A 6,602-nucleotide genomic window follows, 5' to 3' on the forward strand; every position below is an offset into this window, starting at 1 on the left:
GCAGCGCCTCCTCCTCCACCGGTGGCAACAGCAGAGCCGGCGGCCCCCGGCAACATCTTCCGCCGCCGCCTAGTCCTAGACGGCGGCTACCAACCGCCCATTCGGCACCGTCAAACAACCCAAACGCCGGCGTCCAGGGCGCCCGCCCGCCGCGGCCCCAAACTCCGGGCAGGAGGGAGGGGTCGGCTAGAAGGACCTGGTTAGGCCCCTCGGCTCTGCGTCGGGGGCCGGGGAACAAAGGGCCGCGGCCGGTCAGAGCCGAGGGGCCGGGACAACTAAGGGACCCAGAGGCAGCGCCGAGGTCTCCGCAGGGCCGCGGACACAGCCGCGGCTGGGTTTGTTATTGTCGACTCCGTCTCTTCCTCCGCGGAGCATGCCGGGAAGCGGCCAGTCCGGGGGGAGGGGCGCTCTGGGCTGCCCGGGCGGCGTAGAGAGACGTCTGCGCAGGTGCGGAAGTCTGCGGGCTGCCGGGATCGGCGCGTCTCCGCCTCCAGCTGACTTGAGCCAGGCGAGTCTTGGCTGTCCTGCCCTGACCTGGGGAGAGTTTGCTGGGACGACCTGGTTGGTCCTATTCGCCTCAGGGCGCTTAGGTTCCCAAGGTGAGCCTGACCTTCGTTGCTACGTCGAGTAGGCCCAAGCTAGGCCGACCCCTCGGAATTTGGGATCAGCCAAGAGTCAACGAGAACTCCTACCCTGGAACCAGTGGCGGAGGAGCGGGGCCCGCCCGGCGAGGATCCGGTATCCTCGTCGCCTGTCGTCTGGACAGCCCGCGGGACTGATCCAAGGTCTGTGACAAGGATGCCTGACTCGGGCAGTCCTGCCGCCACCGCCCCAAAAACTCGGACTGCTGGGACCTTGGGAAGCCGACAGGTGTCCCAGATATCTCTGCAAGGGTGGGACGGCGCAGTTTTTCTCAGAACAGGTAGGGCATAGGAGACGTAGCAAAGAAGAGAGTAGCGGCTAAACGATTGGGATGAAAATGTCAACACCACGACCACTCTGTTTTAGCATCTTGAATACTGACTTCTCTTGTGGTCTAGCAGTTAGCATGACAGAACGTCAGAGAAATCTGCGTTTGTAAAGGTGATCAGTCACGGGCAATGACTTGAAGTCACAAGGTTTGAGTACGAAAATCGAGCCGATGTTACAAGTAGAGTAATTACATAATACTTTTCAAATTCCTGTTTAATCCAGGAGTATGGCATGAGTAAAAGCAGGGTGGTAACACCTAAGTCATAGGGACTTTGAGGTTGTGTTTGCAAAAACAGAGCACCAAACCAAACTTTGCAACCCTTCATTTGTTGGGCAGGAGAAGATGGTAAGCGCTAGTGATTTTCAGTTTTTAATCACACCTGTCCGGTGTCTGAAAGTTATGATTGATACTGGCTTGTCTCTACCTCTTTGTTTTTCATCTTTTTCTGAAAAACTGGTCTTTCGGATCTTTGGCAAGTCATTTCACTTAGGTTTTTTTAGGCAGGAATTTTATTACACATCCCAAGCAAGATAGAGCAGAGCAATGAAAATTTAGCACTGAATTGTTATGCCAGACAGCAAAGTATGAACTGACAAGACTGAAGAAAAGCTGATTTTAGTAGACACGGCATGTTAATCAGCACATAGAAATTAAGTAGTAAATACGAGTTTGACCAGAAAATTGACTATGAAAAACAACACTGTGAGACCTCTAAAGAACATACTCCTGCTTATACTTCCTCTTCATGATCAGTGTCATTGATCGTTACAAAAAGAAAGTCCAAATTAGGATGTACAAACGGGCTGGCATTGTAGCATAGGGAATTAAGCCTCATCCTGTAATACTGGCATGCCACATGGGCACCAGTTGGAGTCCTGGATGCCCCATTTAGATCCAGCTCCCTTCTAATGCACCTGGAAAAGCAGCAGAAGATGGCCCAGGTTCTTGGGCCCTGCACCCACGTGGAAGACACAAGATAATTGGGTGCCAGGAACCCAGTTACTTCAGCTATTGTCACTACTTCCCAGTTTCAGCATTGGCAGAAAGGTGGAGACAGGAATGAGCCCAGGTACTCTGATGTAGGATTCAGACACCTTAACTCCTAACGCCTGCTGTTTTATCTCCCTTAATCATAGGCAGGAAGAAATTCCAGAAATAACTATTTCACATCTTAAAGATTTGCACCTCTAGTGTAAATGTTAAGCATTTGTAAGCATCTGAAATTGTTTCCTAGAAAACCTGAATATGTTAACTGATTTTATTACATGAATGAAGCATCTTAAGGAGATACAAGTTATTAATAATGCATGGTTTCATGATAATGTCCCCTGTCACAAGTTATTTGCCATACCAAGCCTACTGAACACCATCTGTATTTTTCCTTCCTTAATCAACAAAAACAAGATCAGTCATCCTGACAGCATCACTTCTCAACCACATTCCCTGATAGGAATTCCTCAATCCACAGTCTTATTTTTTGCCTTTTATGCTTTCTATGCTTTTATGTTTTTTTTCCCTGAAGCTGAAAATAGTTTAACACAGACTTCCAAATTATTACATTAAATGGTCAGTGCTGAGACTTTATTTGAACTTTGAAAGGCATTTTGGCATTTTAAGTTATTCAGTCTTTTATCTTCCCTTTACTTTTTCTGCTGCCCTCCCCCAGCCCTACCCCAGTGCTCCTAAGTATCTGATCTTTAATTTCATAACCTCTTCTAAATTTTAAACTAATTATAATAGTATGTGAACGATGCAAAAATTATGCACTGTTAATCCTGTCCTCATCACATTATTTTTTAAATTTGATAATGATTTTAGATGCTGTGGTAGAATAACAGTAAATGCAAAAGTAGTTTACTTTAGGAGGAATATAGAGGATTTTGCAGGACTTAATGAAAAAGCACCCTTGGTGCTTCAAATCAGATGACATCTATAAAATCCAGTTTTCTCTTCATGTCTCAATTTTTTTAAAAAAAGATTTATTATTTATTTATTTGAAAAGTGAAGTTAGGGAGAGCCAGAGGCAGAGAGAGAAAGAACTCGTACATCTGCTGGCTCACTTCCCAAATGACCACAGCAATGGCCAGGGCTGTGCCAGATCAAACCCAGGAGCCTGGAACTTCTTTGTCTCCCACATGGGTACAGGGGCCCAAGAACCTGAGCCATCCTCCAGTGCTTTCCCAGGCACATCAGCAGGGAGCTGGATGGAAAGCCAAGCAGCCCCGACTAGAACAGGTGCCCAAATGGGTTGCCAGTGCTGCAGGCGGTAGCTTAACCTGGTCCACACAGGGCTGGCCCCTCATGTCTCAGTGTAGTGTCACTTCCTCAGATACCTTCCCTGACTTGCCTGTAATTCCAACAAATTCTCCTATCTTTCGGTGTTTAACTTGCCTAATAGAGATTACGTTTCAATAGCTGGTGCGCTGTAGTGTGTGCCCAATAAACATTTGGTAGCATTACCGCATACCTTCTTCAGGCCTTGCGTTTATACCACGCTGACCTCCGCAGCCTCCATTATTTACTGAGTGTTCAGTCCACTGATGTCTCTTTCCTGTCTATCAGCCATCCTCTCTTTTTTTGTATACAAGATACAATTTAGGGGTCTATCCTGTGGTGCAGCTGGTTAAAGTCCCGGCTGTCCCTCTTCTAATCCAGCTCTTTGCTATGGCCTGGGAGAGCAGAAGATGGCCCAACTCCTTGGGCCCCTGCACCCATGTGGGAGACCCAGAAGAAGCTCCTGACTTCAGATCCCATCAGCTCTGGCAGTTGTAGCCATTTAGGGAATGAATCAGCAGATGGAAGACCTCTTGCTCTCTCTCTGTTTCTACCTCTCTCTGTAATGCTTTCAAACAAAAATAAATCTTAAAAAAAATTAGTATTTCAACTCCAGCAGTTTCTCTCTGCACTTTCCCCTTTTACGTGCCTTACATGCATTTCCTCATCATAATTCACCTTTTAAAGTCATCCTTTAAAACACAGCTTGGACACCAGGAGTTTCCAACTTCTACACCGACAGGTGACTATTCACCCTTTACTGGCCCTGTTTCATATCATACAACTATCATTCTTTTGTCTCCCTTCTAAATCTATACAGTTCTTAAGATTAGAAACTATGCATTGTTATTTTTTTTAAATTCTTAAGACTTTATGGCAAGCACAGTCAGCAATTAATAAAATTTTTGTGGGAGCTGCTGATGTGGTATAGAAAACCACTGCCTCCAACTCTGGCATCCAGTATGAGTGCCGGATTCCATCCCAGCTGCTCCTCATCCAATCCAGCTCCCTGTTAACTTCCTGGGAAAAGCAACAGAAGATGGCCTAAGTATTTGGGTACCTGCCATCCACGTGGCAGACCTGGAAGAAGCTCCTGGCTTCTGGCTTCTGGCTTTGGCCTGGCCCAGCCCTGGCTATTGTGGCCATCTGGGAAGTAAACCAGGGAATGGAAGATCTCTCTGTAATTCTGACTTACAAATCATAAAAAATAAAAATCTTTATAAAAAATACTGTTGACTATAACAAATTCCACAAATATTTATGCTGACTATTATCTAAGTAAGAAAATTCTTTCCCTTGGATATCTCAAAGGCTAGTACAGAAGACCATCAAAAAAAGTAACAAGGACAAGTTCAGATGGCATTAATCCTTCACTGAAAGACATTCAGGCTATCAGGAAGGAAATGGTACAGATCTTAATTTTGCCAGCTCTGCCTGATGCAGGATTTCATTCAGCATATGCGTTGGATGTTTCTCAATTTTGAGCCCTAATTTTCTTTTAAGTTAAACAGCCAGCAACCACAATTCACATAATTGGCCTTTGTTCAAAATGTGAATCATAAAGAGTTAAAAAGATGTGCTGTTCTGGTTTTTGTTTTTAAGATCATTAATTTTATGTATATGATCATGTAATATTTAGAGGCTGTGGGCACTATGATTATTACATTAATGTTTTCAGTACTATTTACAGACCTTACAGCTACCCTACTCAGTTGGTCTGTTTGGTACTCACCGTATTATTAATAATAATGATGATGATAGTTAACTTAGGAATGACTACCTTCAAAGCTAGTGATGAGCTTGATGAGCTAGTGAGCAACACTTTCCACTGTTGCAACAGTACATGCAAGAAGATACTTCTAGCATGCCAAATTTTTCCAAAGATTTAGATAAAGCATCTGTCATTTTTCACATAGAAAAGGATGACATGTCCTTAGCATATTTTATTGGGTTATCTTTCATTACCTTGAAGAGCTTAGCAAAATGTCCAAAGTAGACATGACGCTAATTATGTAGTAATGAAGAGTTGACTCAAAAGGCCAACTAGTAGATGGAGTTCTATCATTTTTACTATCATTCACATCCAGAATTACATTTTAACATTGTAAGCAAATATACACATATAGGCTACTGTATCAATGAGATATTTCATAAAAATTTGTAGCTTATAATGTATTCTGATATTGTCTATTCTTTTTTTCCCACTGCTCTCTTGAGCTACTGTTAATTGTACCACGATCTCATGGTTTGAAAAGATTGCATGACATAGACCCCAATCCCTGAGCTTTTTTATTCTAGGTGTTACATTCAGTGCCTTCCTATTTTGACTCAACAGTGAAGTTAATGATTGTGTTTATTTAGAGGGAAAATAACCAGTGCTCATGAAACTGAAGATACCAAAGGTACCAGACCTGGGTTTTAATTTATAAACTTGTTTAATTTTCTTAAGAATTTCAATAAATTCTCCCCAGTGCTTACAGATGGGGAACCAAGGCATGGAAAGGTTACATTACTAATTAAATGTACTTCCTACTGGTTAATATTCTTCAGCACCTAACAGGATCAGGATTTGAACCCAGGTAATTCAATTCCATAGGCTGTACCTTTAAACACTATACTGTGCTGCCTCTTAATTGGTGTCAACCCAAATAAGGTGAAAAAAATGAGAACTTAAATGACAAGTAATAGGCTGCAAACTTTGTCAGTCTCGATATTACTGACATTTGGAGCTAGTTAATTCTTTGTTGTAAGGACTGTTGTGTGCATTTTAGAATATCCCTGGTCCCTACTTACTAGACATCAGTGGTGGCAGCCCCAGTTATTTTGTAATGCTTTCAGAGGAACAAAATCAACCTTTTTCCAAGGATAACAAGACTCATTTATGGCACCTCAATATAATGAAATCCTATTAAAATTGTATTTTAAGGAAATAAAGACAAAGGAAGATGTCCTAACTGAGATAGTGACTGTGTTTCACTATTTTAAAAATATTTTATTATCTCTGATATCTGGGCACATTTAACAGTTGATAAGGATTCTATAACCCTCTCAACTAGTTGCCATTTATGCAAGACATCAAAAACCCTAGTTTTAAAAAAAAAAAAAAAAGTCCTAAAGGTAGTGCTGAGACATTCTTTTAAACCTAAGATGCCAGGCTTGTGGAGAGGATTGGAAGAAGTGATGAATCAGAGAGGAGCATTCCCAAAAATCACTCAGGAACTCAGGACCATGGCTTTGGTTCTTTGGTGGATTTTTTTTTTTTTTTTTTTTTTAAGAGAGTTACATACAGTGAGAAGGAGAGACAGAAAGGTCTTCCATCTGCTGGTTGACTCTCCACATGGCCGCTATATCCAAA

At 42.9% G+C, this 6,602-nt stretch overlaps 1 protein-coding gene across 5 annotated transcripts in view; it reads right to left on the reverse strand.

The window, feature by feature from the left end:
* Positions 1-138, reverse strand: part of RB1CC1 (RB1 inducible coiled-coil 1) — a 102,623-nt gene extending 102,485 nt beyond the window's left edge. For all 5 annotated transcript variants that reach the window (XM_051843730.3, XM_051843729.3, XM_051843732.2 and 2 more), the window contains exon 1: positions 1-138. This exon is cut by the window's left edge and continues 3 nt beyond it. The gene's annotated coding sequence lies outside the window, so the exon portion shown is untranslated.
* Between the last annotated feature and the right edge of the window lie 6,464 nt (positions 139-6,602).

The sequence above is a fragment of the Oryctolagus cuniculus genome, chromosome 6 (assembly GCF_051225735.1).
Source record: "Oryctolagus cuniculus isolate XC-2025 breed Fujian yellow rabbit chromosome 6, ASM5122573v1, whole genome shotgun sequence".
NCBI classification, from domain to species: domain Eukaryota; kingdom Metazoa; phylum Chordata; class Mammalia; order Lagomorpha; family Leporidae; genus Oryctolagus; species Oryctolagus cuniculus.